Below are 21,480 nucleotides of genomic sequence, written 5' to 3'. Positions count from 1 at the left end.
TTTGAAGCAATATAAAATGAAGCTATTCAATAAATAAGATCTATGTTAAAATTCTAGTATCAACATTATTATATATGTAATCTTTGCTAAATAACTATATTTCTTTTATATGTTGTTTCCTAGATGGTATAAATGAAGATAATGACAACAACATTGTGTATAGCAAATAAAACAAATCTGGACTTAGGTAAGGAGGGTCATTTGAAAAAAAAAAAAAAAAACTTTTATAATAGAGAGAAAGCTCTGACCACAAGACCTGGAAGCATCTCAAAATTAAACAGAAGAAAAAACCTTATTTATGTATTAATTATTGGGAGAGGTAAGTAGGACTAGCAGAAAATTTGTTAGGGAGGTAGTAACTAGTGGGGGGGAGCAAAAAATATGACTGGGTAAATTAGTGGGAGGTGTTTCTCTCTTTGGTCAGCTAGCTCTTGGAATGAGTTTTTAAGGGGGCATGCTATATACTTTAGTACTTATTGAAGCTTAGGGACAAGCCAAAGTTTCAGGCTCTGTGGGGAGTTAAGAAGCTTAACTAGAGTCTGCATAAAGCAAGTAAGTGGGTAAGTAATGGCCAATTGTAAACACTTGGTCAGGTAGCTGGAAAGACTAAATGAGATATTTTGCTGCATAAGCTCAGTTGACTATTGTTATCTGATACTTATGGATATCATGGGAGTATAAAAGTATCTTTGACCCAATTTTAAAAAGTAAAATTTAAAACTAAGGATTAAGATAGGTAACTAATAAGTACCCACTGTATAGCACAGGCAACTCTACCTAATACTCTATAATGACCTATTTGGGCATAGAATCTAAAAAAGTATGGATATATGCATGCTTATAACTGATTCACTTTGCTGTACAGCAGAAACTAACACAACATTGTAAATTATCTATACTCCAATAATTTTTTTTTTTTAAAAAGAGGCTATCGCTTTAATTATTTATGTTTGTTCTGGTATGCACAGAGTCAAAATTTCTCATGTTTCTAAGGCACAAAGATGATGATTCAGTTGAGCTGATTACAGTGTAAACCAAAGGAAAAAGTTATCAAAATCCTTTTAAATACTTGGTTGAACTGCAGGACAGATCCTGCTTAAGAATAAATTTTACAAGTCTTTTGAAAGCTGAGGTTTTATTAAGTCCATGAGATTCTATTAAGTCCATAAAAAATATCATTCCTTTTTATGGCAACGTATGAGACATGATTTTAAGCATCTTCACTTCCAAACATGTTTTTCTCAAAGTTTAGGTATAAAATATTTTCATGTTGAAAATGAAGCTATCACAACTTTCTAACTTGGAAGAACATTTCACATTTTCTTTTCTGTATAAATGTCATCCTTCTATATCTCCATTTTGTATCCATGGTATGTCAAAGAGAAAGCAATTATTGTTTTCTAAATAGAACATCCTCTGGCTGTTATGTTTATGTAATTACAGCCTTCTAAATGAAACATTGTAGATGCAAGAGAACATCATTTATTTTAAAATTTCAGGAACAATATTGAAAGGAGAAACCAAATATATATGCCAAATATAGTAAACAAAGTATAGTAAAAAAAAAAAATCCAGCTTGAAAATTTTTATAGCGGAAATATACTTGGTTCCTAGGCAAAATACTGTTCTGAAACAATCATAAGCATAATATGGCAAATCCAGTATTTTTAAAAAAGAGTGTTCTGTGAGTGTCATTTCAGCACTAATACTGTTCAAAATATATTTGTTATAAATTTATGAGATTGTCATTAAAAATTAGCTTATGAACTCCACTGGTATCAAAACAGTTATCTGTTATGTGAAGGGCCACCTCTGAAGAGTTATACAATGTATGGAATTGTTGAGATGAAACTGTATAGTATTGAAACTCAAACTGCAAAGGTAGAGGAGTTCATTTAACTTGTTTCTTAGAAAGTTTTATGGTTCCCATGGTTCTATCAGATACAAGGCCAACTTTTAGCAAAAGTAATTCTCTAAAATCAGTGACAGAAAAATAATTCTCTCATCATAGAATCACCAGGAAACATTCAGAGGAGGGAGAACTCAAAAAGGCACTCCATACAAGATTCTACCAATAAGAAAAGAAGTCATAAAGTCGATAATTGGAGGAAAACAATTCACTTTGACCTGGGGAAAGGCAAATATTCCCTGGAGATATTTTGATGAAAATGCTATTACTTAAAATCTAATTTTTAGGCAATTACAGATTGATACTGAAAATATCTTCTTTTAGAAGTACTTTATTTCTTTAAAAATTTAAACAAATTTCTGATTAATTTAGTCAGGCATAAAGAATGAAGTCACAAACAGTGAAAAGTAGGAAAGGAAATGTAAAATAATTATATAAAAATATAAAATAATAAGAAATTATAAAATTGAGTATTGCTATACTTGTAAATTTATGTTAGAGGTAAGGCTGAGGTACCAAGATGTTTAATGGTGTACTACTAAACAACACTAAGATGTTGCAATGATTGTAATATCCAACCCAGCCAATTGGTTAAGTAAAATATCTCTAGCATAGTTTATATATGATCTTTTATATATGATCTTCTTGCCAACTTTGAATTAGTAAAAATGCTAAATAATAGATGAAAATTACAGAATACAATATTGGTAATTTTCTTAACTATTTATTAGGATTTATGTATGGAATTTATATGACAAACACTTTCATATCTTGATATCAGCAGTCATTAGTAATTTCTTTTTCTAGACTTTTTTTTGTATTTTAAACAATTTTAAGTTAGTATATAGTTTTGTTAAATGTATCTATTAGAACTGAGTGGAGATAGGATAACTAGGTGTTTAGGATCATAGTTTTTAGAGTCAGACACCCGTGGTTTCTAGAAATGCCATTACAGTAACATTATTAATGGTAACCAATACCTAGTTGCCTTCTCTTTCATGCATGCAAAAGACTACCCTTTCTAGTGCTGTTAGGTGGGGCTGTTTGATTAACTCTGGCCAATGGGTTGTGATGAAAATGGCAGATGTCACTTATGGAACAAAATATAGAACTGCAAATATAAGCTATCCATGTCCCCTCTTTCCCTCAGGGGTGAATCTCAAAGCCATGTGTTAAGAAGAAAATATTGTTTTAAGGTTTTGATAGTTTGGGGGCTGTAAGTTAGCTCAGTGTAAGTTTAATCTATACTACCCTATATAAAAATTAGTAACAGAAGTATCATCCTATTGTTAATAAATCTAAAATAAGTAGCTTTGATGTGGCATTGTGGCTAAATGCGTAACTTATTTTTACAAAGTCTAAGTTTTCTTATACATAAAATGATGTCAACATTATTAGTAAAATCATAGTATTTTGAGTGTCTAAATATGCCACGTAAAGTACTTAACACAGTTCCTGATATCATAAACATTCTATTAATTTTAACTATTATTAATACATGATAGGTGTGACAGCCTCATATATTTCAGTTTTGTTAGAGTTCAGTGCCTGGGAAATAGGATAATAGAGTTTGAATAAAGTAATTGAGTAAAATGAGGATTGTAAATTTTAAGACAAAGACCTAAAAGTGACTCTAAACTTCTATAAACACAACTCAGGAAATAGATGTACTTGGAATCCTATTCATTGTGGGTTTCATTACCTGAATTTGCTTCTCATATTGAGTGTGGAGAGGCCAAGTTGAGAATGTGTCCTGAAAGGCAGGGCCACAGACTGTCTCCATGTTGGCTAATTAAAGATAAAGCTTAAGTGGTAAGAGGCAGAGGGGTTAGTTGACACAAAGTCTTTCTAGGGAGCCATGGTTCAAGACAAATACATGAAACAGAAACACAATTTCCAAAAGACAAGAGTACCAACACAAATGGAAGGCAGATCCAAGATCCAGGATATAGCCAGAATCTAGAGTTAAATGAGAAGATATCCAGAATAAATTAAAGAGGACCCATGTTTAGTCCTTCCTAGCAAGGAAAACTGAATTGAATAGAAAGTTTATAATCTCTACCTTTGAAAGTAACATGCAATAAGATCATATTTATATTGGCTTATAGCAATAAGCAAAATAACTTTTACAAGAAAACAGGAAAAGAGTCCACATCCTTCAAATTAAAGGACGGAAGGAAGCAAGCAAGCAGTGGAAAGAGACTTGATTAATGATAAATGTTACAAAAGACCAGATTATTAGAGTTTCAAAAACCTGGAGAAGAACAAGACAGGACAGGGCTTGTTACCAATTTGGAATTGTTATGAAATTGAAAAAAAATAAATACAGGTCTAAGGCCTCATAAGCAGCTTGAAGAGAATGAGAATAAAACAGAAGACAGATTAATTAAATGACCTAATAGACCTAGATGACATATCAAGCTGAAGCCACCACAGACTATCACATATGATGCAAAATACGCTCTAGATCTGACATAGCCTCTTAAAATCCACTGAAATTTCATTTGTACATGCCATCACTATCTTACCTGATTTAATAAAATAGTAAATCACTTGGACTCTCATTTTATTCTGCCCCCCACCAACCCATTTTGCACATGTTGACTACAGATTCCTTTTTAAAGGTAAACTTTGATTCCAATTCAAGATAATGGACTGGGCACACAGATGCTTATATTTAATATTCTTCTACAACTGTGTTAAAATAATGGCATTTTTTTTTTAATTTCACATTGAAAAAGAAGACAGACATTCAGGAAATATGATACTGTAAAAATTTTTAAAAAACTGAAAACACAGTATATTAGTCAGTTCTCCAGAGAAAAAGAACCAATAGGATGTGTGAATATATACATAGAGATTTACTATAAGGAACTGGCTCACATGATTATGAAGGCTAGAAATTCTAAAATTCACAGTGTGAGCTGGCAAGCTTGAGACATAGGAGAGCTAATGATGCAGGTCCAGTATGAAGAATGACAAACTGGAAACCTAGGAAAGCTGATGGTTCAGATGAAGCCCAAAGTCCGTCAGCCAGAGAATTCCCTATTGCTTGCAGAAGCTGGACATTTTGTTCTAGTCAGGCCTTCACCTGATTTGATAAGGCCCACCCACAACATGGAGAGCAATCTGTTTATTCAAGCTTAATTGATTTAAATGCTTATCCCATCCAAAAAACTCTTCATGTTGACACATAAAATTATCACATATAATAAAAACAAATGCAATAAGTATAAATAAGTACATTGGCTCAAATATACTTTTTGATGTATCAGAGCAGAGGATCCAGAAACTGTTCCCCATGAGAAGCCTTACAATTTATGAAGAAGCCAAGAAGAAACTCAAAATATGTATCTAAGAGTCAACATTGAGTGAACATCAGAAAACCCTATACAAATTATGTGTATGAGGCAATGCGTATGTTTCCCCCTCTGTTCTCAAAAAGTAACATATAGAATGCAGCTACCAGGTGCTTACTCTCTAGAAAATAAGGAAAACAAAACTAAAATATATAATGAGAAAGAATGTTTCTTCTTTACTCATGAGATTTGGATAAACTGTACAGCATGTAATAGAAGAAATGTTTAACCACCAAAGGGTCATATGCCTTCAGGAATTTGGAGATTTCTCAATTAATAGGCAGTTCTTCGCTCACTCTTCTAGTAAGAGAGCTGACATCAATGAACACAGATGTACCCACAGAGATTTCAGCAGCTCTACTATACATTTTAAATGGACAAATAAGGATGCATATGTGCAGAATGTCAACAAAATAAATTTTGACAACTAACAGACAATAACAACAAAAATGTTGAGAAGGAAAGAAATATTATCCAAGAAGAATAGAACTGTTAAAGACATAAATTATGGTCTTCTGAGATATAAAATGAAACAAAACATAAAATAGAAAGAGAATCAATTCAATACATAATCATCCTACTAATAAGAGTTTCGGAAAGAAAAAAAAATCAAACAAAGAAAATTAAGGAAAAAGAATAGTAGAACAGCATTTTGCAACTCTTCAAGTTTTAAGTATTCATCAAGGTACTTGCAGGATGAAAAAAAAAGAAAACTTAAGGCTAGATATGACCCTGTGAATTTTTAAAACAGACAGAATAAACAGAAGTTTACAAGAGATTCATAAGAGAAAAGAGAAATGACATACACAAATTCACAAGAATCACCATGGCCTCAGGTTTTCAATCGATGATATCAGGGGCTGAATGCAATGGAGCAAAGATGTAAAACATTCTTCAGACAATATTGAACCTAGAATTCTATGCACAAAGTATTAACCAAGTTCAAGGAAAATATACAGCAGTGTGTGTGCGTGTGCGCATGTGTGTGTGTGTGTGCGCACGTGTGTGTGTGTGAGTGAGAAAGAGTGGGGAGAGAGGGAGATTTAAAGTCTCAGAAGTTTAACATTTGGCAGCTCCCTTCTTAGGATGTTATTTGAGAGTATGCTCTTCCCAATACTGAGGAATACACAAAGCACAAAGGAGGAAAAGGAATACAGAAGACATGGAACACTGTTGACACAACCCAGGAGCTGAAATCAGCCTAGAAAGCAACCGATCCAGATTGCTCTAGGAAGGAAGTCACTGAGATAAGAGCAGGTTATAGAAAATAGCAAATGAATGTACAGTCATGATAAACATAGAGAAATCAGGGAAAACATAATAAAGGTAATGAAAACACCATTTACAAATTTACGAAATGATGTTCAAGGAAGAAAATATAACCAACAGCATGTTTTTGGCTATTTAGCAATGAATATTTAGATATTCGTTACAACTTAAACTTAGTTACTACTTATAGAAAAAGCAAGTCAGAAATACGGCTTTGTGTCTGAAACTCAAGATCATCATCATGTAACTTGCACTTGGCAAGTTATAGATTACAGATGATGGAACGTAAAATAAGGAGGTAGAGGGAAAAATGGTAAAGGAGAATTTATGAACAGTGGGGATTTAAGGTATAAATGCTATAATTCACAAAATATGAACAAGCTTTTAAGCATATTATTTACAGTTTCAAAGATAATCAACAGAGAACAGATTGAAAAGAGAGGGAGAAGAGAAAAGCGGTAGCATAAGTTAGCCAATTATTTATCAATAGATAGAAAAACTAATAAGTAATGTTTAAAGTCAATAGCTATCATGCCATGATATTTATAAACTGTCATGGTTTTGTAAGATTAAATTTGACTAGACTGAACTGTTTTCCAGAATTTTCTTTATCATACATTTCTATGTAGAATGTGCATTTCTATTTAGGGTGCCACTTGTATCTACTTGGGATACAATTGGATGGAGGAAGGGAAATAGCAGCCATTTTGCAGCTCATACACATTGTTGTAGATCTGCTGCCTCACCTCCCTGGTGTGAGACAACAACTGGCCTGTAACTGCTCTATTTGCACCTGGATCTTCCTTCAGCATCTTTGACTCTTGGGTCAGGATTATATGCTTAACTCTATGATGGGTTGGCCTAAGCTACTTAGGACACCCATACCACCAATTATCATAGTTTCTGTTTCTCCTCACGAGCTCCAGTTTGCTCTTGATCTCTTCCACTTTCCATTCATCTTTTCATCCTGACTTTCTACCCTGTGGACTTCAGGCTCCAACATCAGATATGAAACAACTGCCTTATGACATTGCTTAACCATTACCACAATTTCATATGGTCAAATCCTATAAGAAATCAAAGCATATGTATTTGTAATATCTCCAAGTGATTCTGATTGATGAAGCCTGATTGATATAAGAATCCAATTATGAGGTATAATTATAATGAATTACTACGATATATGTGATTTGCTTTTAAATAAACAATGGGATAGTACATATGCCTTAGTTTTAAGCTGCTTTATGGGCCAGTTATTTTTCCTAATAATTAATAATTAATTCATATTAATAATAATACACATTCCAAGAGTGGTCATTTGTCATTAAATAAGAGAAACTATACCCTAGAAGTGCATACTACAATTTGATTCAGTGTCCTTCACCTTCAAGAAATATACAGTTACACAGTAGATTTTCACCTTGGTCAAATTTAGTGGCATATTAATTCACAAAATGTGTACTAGAAACATATTCTCATTGGTGAAATCAGTTATATTCAAGATAAAACTTTAAGACATACTCCCTTTTCTTGATAAATTAGGTATAAAACTCTGGTAAGTATTCCACTCTTCCTCTCTTAGAATGTGCCTGAGGCACAATACTATGTCTAGATAAAAGTTTAACATATTTGTTTTTCATGATGTTGAATATAAAGTTGATTGAATCTTTCCTTTATATCAGTGCTTTATAATCTCAGGTAATTTTTCCTCCTAGAGAACATTTGGCAGTATCTGGAGATTTGGGGTTGTCAGGCTTGTGGGTGAAGAAAAGGCAAGTGTTACTGGCATTTTGTGGTAGGGGTCAGGGATGCTGCTAAACAGTCTATATAATTTCATCAATATAATACCCAGCCCAGCCCCCTAAAGAATTATCTATCTCAAATTTTGCAATAAAAGATATGATCACAGTATATTCAAGGACAATGATCTGGGACTTAGCCTAACTTTAGCTAAGGGATCCATTAATTGTCTTTCTTCAAGCTTCCTAATAAATATCTTCCAATGCCATTTTACAACCAACAGAATACCTTTAATTAAACAATAGTAAACATTACTGGTTAGGAACTGGAATTCATATACTTATGTAGGAATAAAAACATGTGCTCACAATAATTTACAAAAATTCAGAGTAATCAGCCACATATCAGAAACAACCCATATATCCATCACTATGCTACATTCATGTAATACATAACACCACGCAGCAATGGAAAAGAAAAAACTATTTGTGCATTAACAGATGAATCCTCTGGACAAAAATATTAAAATAACTAGACAAAAGACAAGATGATACTGTATTGCTGGATAATTCCATGTGTATATATAGACATATAAATAGGCAATAGAAGTTAGATTATATGTCCCTTTTTGGAGGTAAGGACTGAAAGGAATATAATGGTAGATTCTCTGTGCTCACAATGCTTTATATCATCATCTGGCATGTAGTTATAAAAGTGCATTCATGTTTTACATTTACATGTTTTGAACTTCCTATGATGTTATGTGTCAATGAAAAGTAGTTGAAAAATGTAGCTAACTCCACTTGATTGCAAAGTATCCTAAGAACCCAGTGCCATTGACTTTCTTATAAAAGTTTTTTGTTTGCTTTATTTTTACATTAAATTTTATGACCAGTATTCATAAAGGACACAGAATTGTATTGTGCAGAAAGGAAATTACAGTTATCAAGAACCAACTTAAAATGTGATCAGAAGAGTCATACTGTAAAGACAAGAATGATTTTAGGACTAAATCTACTAATTTATTTTCCCTTTTATGTATGACAATATAATATATGATAAAATATTTTCACTAATAAATATTAACTCGAGGTTTGGGAGGGGGCGGGGGGTGAAGGGGGAAGCTGAGACGAAGCGAGAGAGTAGCACAGACATATATATACTACCAACTGTAAAATAGATAGTCAGTGGGAAGTTGTTGTATAACAAAGGGAGTCCAACTCGAGGATGGAAGATGCCTTAGAGGACTGGGGTGGGGAGGGTGGGGGGGGACTCGAGGCGGAGGGAGTCAAGGAAGGGAGGGAATATGGGGATATGTGTATAAAAACAGGTGATTGAACTTGGTGTACCCCCAAAAAATAATAAATAAATAAATAAAATTTAAAAAAAATAAAAAAAGTGAAAAAAAAAGAATCCAATAAAAATAGACTGACATTAAATCATTGTTTAATTGGAAAATATATTTCCTTAATGGCACACACCATACTTACTCACCTATCATATTTTAGGTGCTCTGCTGGGTAGGATATACATTAATAACCAAGAGAGGAAAAATTCCTGCTTTCATAGGGCTATAAAAGTAATGTGACAGACATTGCTTGGATTAAATTAGAAAATGCATAATTATGAACATCTTTATTAAGATATGCTCATCCAAGATTTTACTAAAATTAATGTTATTCTCTCTGAGGCATACATGTTTGAGTAGGCATGCATAGCATGGATAGTAGTGTACAAAACAAAGTTTGAGCCTCAGTCAAAGCTGACACTTACACAGAATCTCAGTATGCAAGCCCAATAATCAGAGATCAAATTATGTCAGTTTGGTTGACAAGATATGATTAGAAGGGCAAGAGATTTATTGGCAGAAGGAAAGACAATTGGATAAAAAGAATCTCAGACTATAGTGCAGTTCTAAGAAAGACCAGCTGAGTCAGTGGGGAGTCCTGGGGCCACCTAAAGGAGTCTAGTCTCTTACAGAAATGGGAAAGCACTGGCATACCTGAACAGCACATTCTCACTGCCATTCCACAAATCAAGCTGCATGACTTTCCAACTTAAAACATTTAAATGCCATCAGGCTCAAGATGAAAATCAAACTCTTTAGAATGACTTACATATCTCTTTGGAAATGAGCTCTTGTATTCTCATTCATCAAGTTTCTCATCATTTCTGTCATCTTAGTCCCCACCTTATCAAAAATCATATTCTTCTTCCAAATATTCCATGGCTCTTTCTAGCCTCTAGGCTTCTATATATGCCATTTTTTCTGTATGAAATAATCTTCATTTTTACCTGACCAATTAAAAAGAATCTATAAATTTTAAGATTTCAGTTTATTCTCTGGAGATTTCTCTCACTCACAAAAACTGAATTAGTTTTACCTCGCTTTTGGTCTCTTAGACCTGGTTATGTACTGCATCACATTGCCTATCAGAGTAGATGCATCTACCCATTTGTCTTCCCTTCTCTATTAGACTAAGAGCCCCACACAAAAGGTATCCTATTTCATTCAGTGGTGAATTCCTAAATAATAGCATAGTGCCTGGAATGTATTCAGTAAATATTTGTTGAATACTTGAATACATGCATCTAGTTCTGTCAGCACGCTTCTAGGTTAGGTTTTTGTCAGTTATCTTCATTGGATATCCAGAAAAGGTGGGACATTAAATACAGTAAAATCTATGCATTATGGAAGTGAGACAGCTGTGAATGCCTCTTCTTCCCTCTATCGAAGATTAACTAACATAAGGCTAGAAAACTTGGTATAAAAGGTAAACATATGTCCCAATTTATTCAAGACAGCCCTGACTTGTTAAATTATACTTGTTATCTTGGCTTAATTATTATAAAGCACCCTTTTGAGTCTCAAGAGTGGCTCAAGTTTGGACAAAAATTTTGTAGTCCCCCTATCACATAAGACTTAGAACCAGAAGCATAGGGCAATTGTTTTAAAGTATAGGAATAACTAAATTCATTGTGTTTACTATGTGGGCATAGTACATGAAACTGATAAAATCCTTCTTGAGAAAGGGAACTAAGACAAAGGATTCCACAAGTGAAAACTAGAAGTACAGACAGAATAATGATTATGTTTAAAAGATCATAATCTTACAGGTATGACATATTGTATCTAGATTTGAAATGCTTGTTACTTGGTTGTACAGTCTTTGAAAGAAAATGAAAATGAAAATATAATTCTATATTTAATAGTAATTTAGTTCAAAAATTAAATCATAAACATTTTAATACAGTACTTTTATTTTAATAGAAGAAATGTTAAAGTTTCTCACTTTCATTACCTAAAAAGAAGTACTACCATAGTGTAACATCTAGAAAAAATTATCTTTTTTTAATTGAAGATGAATCTTATGCTTAAATAGTATTACTATAGCCTTATAGCCCCACTGGGACCTCTTTGAATAAAAGAAATTTCTCTCCGTAGGGGGAAAAAACCTCAGAAGATTCTTACAATTAGTTAGCATAGTTTTAAGACCATCTACTGCACACAGAAAAAAAAAAAAACAACACAAAATTTAGGACAGAAAATAGAAAAGGTGAAAAATTACAGCACAAAAAGATATGAACAGATTCAAATGTGTATGTATATAGACTGCTAATGCTACATTTTGAGATCCTGGAGAAGAGAAAGAGTGTTTATATTTTTTATATTTCTGTATTAATACAATCACTGATTGATTAAAAAATCATATTTTATCATAAGTCATTTAAAAATACAGCTGTTAACTGGCAATAATGGGTATTGCATAATATTATGGTTAAAAGCATGGACTTTAAATCCAGATACTGGAATTGAAGTGGGTTTCATAAGAGATCCCACCTCACACGGTTGCTATGAACATTAAGTGAGCCATTGTTTGTGAAGCACTTGGAGATATTCAAGCAACACAGCATATGTTTATAAGTGCTGTTATGATTATTGTTATTAGTATTACAGAGATGAATGACCTAGACTTTATCCTCAATTTTTATTTTGGATAGCAGGATAGACAAACACATCTACTAGGATGGATTAGTAGAATTTCAGAGCTACAAATATGTCTATTTAGCAATAAATGCTGTGAGAGTTGCTCAATAGTACCCTGCTCACACTATCACTGATTTGGATCCATGAGTGTATTTGATTGTCTTTTCTTTTCCACATCATTCAAGTAATTCTATTAACTTAAAGAACAAACAAAATGTTTCTTATTAGGGCCTCAGAATTCAGTTTCACTGCACTTAATTTTTTTTAGCTTCCTGCTAATAAAAAGAGCCCCTTTCAGTTCATTATTTTTATAACCATGGTTTGATGGAAGAGTCTAAAGCAGTGGACACTGTGAATCACTCAATTCCAAATGTAATGTAAAACAAAGGAGTACATTAGCTGTAAGAAGGCATTCAATCTGTCAAAAGAATAATACATTACTTTAAGCTTGTAATATATTTTTTAATCACTCGGCGGTTTAGTTTCCTCAAAGGAGTGAAAATGAAAAAAAAACACCTAATCTCAAAACACATGACGACTTGCCCATTGGCTGTGATATTAAAATACTCAGTTTCACCACATGAATACACAACCTTATTTGTCTAACCTGTCAAATTTCTGTGGTTTCATTCCTGAATAATACATCATAATTACATAGGACTCAATAATAATCATGATGATAGCAACACTAATCAATAATACCCTCTATTGAGGCTTCTTATGCCTGCACCTATAAAGGGCCACACAATTTTAAAATAAAACATTCTAGAAGACCATTCATTATATTGCTATTGATACAATTCACAATCAAGGATCTCTGGATGTCTAAACACTGTCCACATGGCTTATCTGAAAAGGAAAACCATACTTACCTATATCTACATTATTTCCTCCAGAACTCTAATTTGATGTTTATATCATAGTATTCCCTATCACATATTATTTCAAATGGTTATGCTGCATTTATTTCAGACTGCAAACTTCATGAAAGCAGGTATTTAATCTATTATATTCATGTATTACATATTTAATAAAGCCCCAAGACCAGCCAGTTTACCTCTGTAATAATTTTTACACTATATTTCTCCTTTGGACATTTCTAGGCTCCTTTTGATTGACATACAAACACAAACAGGGCAAAAAAGGGTCGGATCCCAGGTTCACTGTCTGGATTTCTGTCATCCTCTAGGATTCAGTAATTCCTCATATAAAATACTGTTACATTTCCGTGCTTTTCAAATTTTTTTTTTCTTTAAGGTTTTTAACTCATCTTTTGAAGGAGGACTCTTACAAAACATGAAATTGCTATTTACGGTTGTCTAGGTTTCTTTCTATGTCTGTTTTAACTTAACACGGGTCATTAAAAATTTTACCTGCAGTATTATACAAAATTGTAAAATACTTGAAAATACTGTTGGAAATGGTGGGGCATAAGGAATTATTTACTAGTTTTGCCTTTATAAATTGATAGAGGACAGTTCTTATATGCATATATATCTGTAATTTACTTGTTTTCTTTTCATTTTGAAGATGTATTTCACATTTGGTAATTTATTTCAGGAACATAATCATAAATGTGTATGAAGAATCTGGTACATTTTATAATACGAGAACTAAAAACAGTGTTCATATTTAATGAATCCAAAGACTAGGATATTTAGAAACATAACTAGGGGGAGTAGTGTGCATGCGGTGAAACAGCCAATTTTGCTATTACTCTTACTAAAATGAAAATAGTTAATCTTGCTAATGTTTATCCAAGTTAAGACTGTTATTCTAAGAGAGCTTATCAACTTTCAGTTGAACTAAAGAATTGAGGGAAAAGTATAAACAAGGACAATTCCAGGAACAGCTACATGATCTGGCAGAGGTATATACTTTTGCTTTATCTTCATTAATACATTTATTGTTTAAACCATGTGAATATAAATATATGATTTTAAAGTCTATGGATGGTGATTATATCACTGTTTCCCTGTTACCCATTCACAGCACACTTGCAAAAAGTTTCTCTTCTGCCATCTCAACCCTAGTTATTTGATCTCAATATCTTATTCATGGAAGAGTCAGATATGTTTGACTCCTTGTAGACTTACCTGACTGGTTCAACCTTCAACAAATATGATCAATGCCAAGTCTTTATAACTGACCTACTGTTATTGGTTTTTTCCAACATGTGGATAAAATATGACCAATAATTTCCCTGAAACAACTGTTGTTAATTTGCACACACTTTTAAATTTAAACTTTCAACTTCTATGCATATAGTACATTTTTGATTTATACTCTTATCTCTGAGATATTTAAGAAAAACTTAAAAATATATATTTTATATGACTTCAATAAGTTTGATAAACTTCAGTAGTCAACCTCATTCACTCATATTTACTATCAAGGTGTAATATACTTATTAAGCAACAGCAGAAGACATTATATACCAAGCACAGCATTGGTAGTGAGTATACAGGGAGGAGAATTACTGGCAAGTTGGTTACTACATTTATGAACCTATGAGTACATCAGAGACTAAATCACCATGAGTTCTTGATCATAAAAGCAGTTTCTACCTCAGGTTCATCTATCACCTAAGCAACATTATGCTCTACAAAGTTTGAATAGAAGGTAGAGAAGAAAAGAAAAGTCTATTTACAGTCTTCAATATTTTTAGGAAACAACTACTTTGATTAGGATCTCTTGTATTTGATTGCTCTACATCAAAAAGTCAGAAGTCTACTAAAATATTATGCAAGATCTATAGTGTTTAAAATTGAATTAACTTCTACCTTCTGAGATATTCTTTTGGTAACACATTTCTGTTTGTGATTCTATAGAATAAGTTATATAGCCAAAGATACTGATAACATTTGCTAACCTCAAACCCAGGGATCTTCTGTGAATGCCATTACTTGGGTTATTTAGCCTCAGTAAGCTGCATTTTAGTGCTTAAAATAATGCTGATCTCACTACTACAATGTGCTTCCCATTCCCATAAGTTCTTGCCCTGATAGAATTATACCACAGGAAGACTCATAATTGTTTGTCTCTTTAATGTAATTACCATAAGAACTGCCTTTCTTGGAACACTGAGAGGATAGTTTCAGAACATGTTGGCCTCAATGGTTATAGGGTCTGTGTAGTTAATTACTTAGATACACTTCACTCTATATTTTGATTCAGGACCAAAAGTATACCAAGGCCAGTGGAAGATGGTTAAAAATGGCTGGACAAGCATTAGCAAAAAAAAAAAAAAAAATCTAGTTTAAGATATTAACATCAAGGCAGTTTGTATATAAGACAATTCATTAAATGAGACCAAAAGAGGATACTATAAAATGATAAATAATAAAATCCACATTGAAGATTGAAATGCCATGAACCCTTAAAATCTAAATTACTGTTATAAAATATAGGAAATATAAAAACAAATTCTGCAGAAACACAATGTAAATAAAAAAACTAATGACTATATTAGTTTATGTTAGAGAACATAACTTAAAGTAAGAAAGGATATTGAAGAATCAAGTGATATTTAATCCATAATGTAGGTTTAAAAGAATAAATGTATGGATACCAAGGGGGAAGGAGGGGGCGGGAGGAATTGGGAGATTGGAATTGACACACATATACTATTGATACTATATATAAAAGAGGTAACTAATGAGAACATACTGTAGCACAGAAAACTCTACTTAAAGCACTGTGGTGATCTGAATGGGAAGGAAGTCCAAAAGGGAGGGGATATACATATATATGTTGCTGATTCAGTTTGCCATACAGTAGAAACTAATGCAACATTGTAAAGCAACTATACTCCAATAAAAATTAATTTAAAAAAAGAGAACACTAAAGAGAAAATCCTATATTCATGAGTATATAATGCCACTTTTTTATATGAATAAATTTTTATTGAATTTTAGATAATTAGAAAGAATAAAGAAATGCAAGATAAATCCTTTCTAAACAAAACAAACAAAAAATTGAATTCTATGCGCTGAAAAACAAAACTCCCTATCAAATCCTCATGAAACATTTTAAAATATTGGCTATATATTATTCTGCAAGGGAAATCTCAGGTTCAAAAATTATCAAATAACATAGGCCATGTACTTTGAACAATATAAATAAATGTAGTAAAGATATGAAAGCATAAAAATATCAAAACAAATACAAAACTATTAAAAAATCAAAAATAATGTTGGTGCCAAAAATGGAAATTACCACCAAAATTGCTAAATATCTAGAAAAATGTTTTAATACAAGGATTATATATAATATTTATAATAAATATGCATAGCTAACCTTATGGATATTTAAATTTTTTTCCTAAAGAAAAAAATTGGTTTTAACCTGTTTCTAGGCTACATGAGAGGAAAAAAAAATGAATTAATCATCTACTTTAAGAATTTAGACATTAAAGAAAAAAAGTGGATTAAGAATGGATAATGAGTATAATAAAAATATACAAAAAATAATCCTACCTAAAAAGAATATATTCTAAAAAATAAAAATAAAATGCATGGAGGTGGGATGAATTGGGAGATTGGGATTGCCATACATACATTACTAACAAGAAAAAAATTAAATTGTACACTTTAAATATATGCAGTTTATTGCATGTCAAAAAAATAAAATAAAATAAAATAAAATAAAGAGGGAAAAAAACGAAGGCATGGAGAAGCCACACAATGCACTGAAATAAGAAAAAAATCACAACAAATGCAGAGTAAATTGAAAGAGCCAATGAGTGCTTTGTAAAACACGTAAATAATTTGAAGCATTAGATAAAACATAAAGTACAGATTTCTTAAATGTCATTATGTGACAGAAAACCTATACAGTTAAATACTTTGGAAAAAGCTGATAAAACTGGTAGAGTAGTATCACTAATAAAACTAATTAACATTTACAGAATGCTTAGCATTTCAAGCTCTGACTAAAGAGGTTTACAAAGCTTATCACATTTGCTTCTGATAGGGTTTCTATGAGGAAGCTGTATATTTTTTTCAAGTTATAATGAAGAAAATAATATACAGTATAATTTTTAAGTCTAAGGGAAAAAAAAACTTTACCATTTATTTTGTAAATTAGTCAAACTAGGATTAGTACCAAATTTGTGAAAGATGGAATCGAGATTGAAATTTGCCAATTCCTTTAACTGAAAAAGGTCCATGCAAAAAACCAAAAGCACTAGCTTATTAAATTCAGTGTGTACATATCAGTATATTACATGTAAATGAGGTTTCTCTCTGGGTTACAGTCTCATCTCAAGGCCTGACTGGGGAAGGATTTTTCTGAAGATCACTTGGCATTGGCAGAATATATGCCCTTTGGACTATTGGACTAAAGCCATCAGTTTTTTCCTGGCTATCAGCTAAAGATCACACTCAGTTCCTTGCTATATGGATCTCTACGTAGAATACTGCATTTAACAATTTGCTTTATCAAAACAGGCAAGGAAAAGGGCCTTCTAACACGGTAGAAATTACAATCGTATGAAGGATAATCATGGAAACGCCATTTCATCACCTGTGAAATATTCTGTTGGTTAGAAGCAAGCTATAAGTCCCATCCACAGTAAAGGAGAGAAAATTGAAAAAGAAAATAAATACCAGAAGATGGGGGTGGGGCATCTTATAACTTCCCATCAGAGTTGAAAAACAATATTTAAGCAATGTTTATGGGTTAAAATACTAAATATTTAAAAGCACCAATTCTCCCCAAAATACCTATATTTTGGACTTAATGCCAATTAAAACAACCTTTTCCTTGGAAACTGACAAAACTTTAAAGGCAAAAAAGAGTAATAAAGGACATGACAGTTACTAAAATATTTCTTATTACTGACAAAAAATAACTGTCACTAGAGAAAAAATGGAGTCTGTAAACAATCCCAAATATATACTGGGTTTTACTACATGATTAAGAGGACATTTAAATACCAACATAAATTCTAAGTGGCTAAAAAAATCTATAATGAAAATTTGATAGGGAAATATAAGCTATTAGAATAAAGTCTGACTAATTAATTTTATAAATTTGAAGTACAGAAGGCCTTTCTATGCTTGACCTAAAACCAGATCATAAAGTAAAAGGCTGACAAATTAGATTCTATAAATTTTAATAAAATTTTATAAAAATTATTTTATAAAAAATTTATAAAAATATCATTAACAATAAAATGTAATAAACTAGGGAAAATATTTTCAAAACATGTATGAAATGAGGTACTCATTTCCTCAAATAACTAATTTTATTAAAAAATAAAAAACAGGGAAGAGACAATTTGAGAAAAAATTTGTGTTTGAAAAGATTTTAAAATACAAACATAGTTTAAGACATGCAAGCTCACCAAGCACTAAAAAAACCCATCTGAATTTGAATAAACCATTAAAATAAGCTGACATCTACTATATGTAAAGCAATCCAAAAGTAAAAATCTTCCATTATTCAAAATATACAATTTGCTATTCCTAACTTGTAATTAGATGATTTTTCCACTGTGCCATACTTATCACTATGTAGGATTCCAAAAGTACCAGGGAGCTATAAACAGATGTGAAAGCCTATGCTTGGCAGCCAGATGGAATCAATAAAAGATAAAATATTTTTAATAAGATTATACCCATGCAGATTTGAAATATGAAGTGACTTGAAGCAGTACTTGTAATTCTTATTAATTTAATCTATAAATATATATTGAGTGTCCATCTCCTCCTTAGTACCATTCTGAAAACTAAGAATTAAAACTTAATTGTAATTCCTATCTTAAGTTCCCATAATCTAGGGATAGCAACAACTAAAGAATGTAAACATAAAAATGTATCATAAGGAGACCAGAGAAGCACAAAAATGGAAGATTTTTTATTTGAAATTGTATCTAAACAGAGGTACACTTTATGAAGCTATAGACATATTTATAACAAAACTGATCTGAAAATTATATTATTGTTTTCACTGAAAACAAATATATATGTAAGTCATATATAAATATTACATTAGTATTCTAAGAATGTCTATACTTGAACTGTGGTCTTTTAATATCATATGAACTTACCTTTCACTTATCAATTAAATGATTGTGATTTACTTTAGTACAAAGAAAAATTTATTGTTGTATTGATTCATTTATACTTTTATTCAAACAGTTTATACACTGTCTACTGTGTTGTGCTAGGTATTTTTCTATGGGCTAGTCAATTACAAATTATTTGAAATTAGTATAGTTTTTGCAAAGTAATCTGAAATATAATTAGGCCACATTTACCATTATTCCTAATCAGTTTTTTAATAAATACATCAAAATTAAAATGTGAAAAAAATGGAGGAACTGGCTATTAATATAAAAATAAATAAAACAAAACTGAAAAAATAAAAGAACTCAATTAACAAATGGGGAGAAGAACTGACATACTTCCACAGAGGAAATGTGGATGGCCAACAGGCACTTGAAAAGATGCTCACCATCTAATCATCAGAGAAATGCAAATCAAAACCACAATGAGATATTACATCACAACTTTCAGAATGGCTATCATCAAAAAGAACACAAATAACACATGTTGGTGAGAATGTGGCAAAAAGGGAAGGCTTGCACATTGTTGGTAGGAACGTAAACTGATGCAGCCACTGTGGAAAACATTATGCAGGTTCCTCAAAAAACTGAAAATAGGACTACTGTATGACCCAGCAAATCCATTCTAGGGTTTACATCTGGAAAACAAACAAACAAACACTAATTCAAAAAGACACATGTACCCCAATGTTCATAGCAACATTATATACAATTGCCAAGATACGGAAGCAACCTAAATGTCCATCAATAGATGAATGGATAAAGAAGATGTGGTATATATATATATATATATATATATGATGGAATACTACTCAGCCATAAAGGAAGAATGAAATTATGCCATTTGTAGCATCATGGATGGACTTGGAGGGCATTACGCCAAGTGAAATAAGTCAGACAGAGAAACACAAATATAGTATGATATCACTTATATGTGGAATCTAAACAATACAACAAACTAAATGTGACAAAAAGGAAGCAGACTCACAGATATAGAGAACAAAGTAGTGGTTATCAGTCAGAAGGGGGCAAGGGGCAATATAAGAGTGGGGAGACACAAGCTAAAGGATGTATTATACAATGTGAGGAATATAACCAATATTTTATAACTGCAAATGAAAAGTAACTTTTGAAAATTATATAAAAATTTGAAAAAGAAAAAATGAATTAGAACTGCCTATAATATTGTCATACTTTAAAATTAGTAGATGAAATATTATTAGTGACCAGAGCCCATTGTTATACACAAAAATTCTGATCTGTCCCTTGTGGCAAGAGGTCCCCAGCCCAGGAATTGTAAATATATAATAAGAGCTGAGTTTCAGAAATGTGATGTAATTTTACTTAGATTGGAAAGGGACACTAAAATATAAGTTAATACCAAAATTCACTCTGTGAATAACAAATTATTATTTTCAAAAAGACTATCACTGCTTCACAGAAACTATGATGTAGCATAAGCAATGGACAGCTGACAAATCCCAAGGCAGTGTATTTTCCCACCGACATTTTAGATTTAAAGACATCATCATGTTACAGTTTTGGAATGAAAATAAAAAATTAATGGTGGCTGATACATTAAATTAAAGGCATTATGGTTTGGGGGTGGGTTAATCAACAGAAACAACCTAATTGGGAAAAAAAATACCCAACATAAGACTATGAAGAATATAGGACAGTCCACAGAAGAGAAGGATATAAGTAACAGGAACAAAAAGGTATTTTCTATAGGACACCAGAGTATTAGCTCCACAATGAATACCTTCTGTTAGCTCATATTTAAATTCTAGGAGAAGTGGAACTAAAAACCACAACCACAGAAAGACAGAGAAAATGAAAAAGCAGAGGACTTTGTGCCAGATGAAGGGACAAGATAAAAAGCCAGAAAAACAACTAAATGAAGTTGAGATAGGCACCCTTCCAGAAAAAGAATTCAGAATAATGATGGTGAAGATGATCTTTGAAAAAAGACTGGATGCAATGATCAAAAAGATGCAAGAAAAGTTTAACAAAGACTGAGAAGAATTAAAGAACAAACAAACAGAGATATGCAACACAATAACTGAAATGAAAAATACACTAAAAGGAATCAATAGCAGAGTAACTGAGGCAGAAGGGTGAATAAGTGATCTGGAAGACAGAA

This window comes from Hippopotamus amphibius, chromosome 5 (assembly GCF_030028045.1).
Source record: "Hippopotamus amphibius kiboko isolate mHipAmp2 chromosome 5, mHipAmp2.hap2, whole genome shotgun sequence".
Taxonomy (NCBI): domain Eukaryota; kingdom Metazoa; phylum Chordata; class Mammalia; order Artiodactyla; family Hippopotamidae; genus Hippopotamus; species Hippopotamus amphibius.
This window is presented reverse-complemented; position numbering follows the sequence as displayed.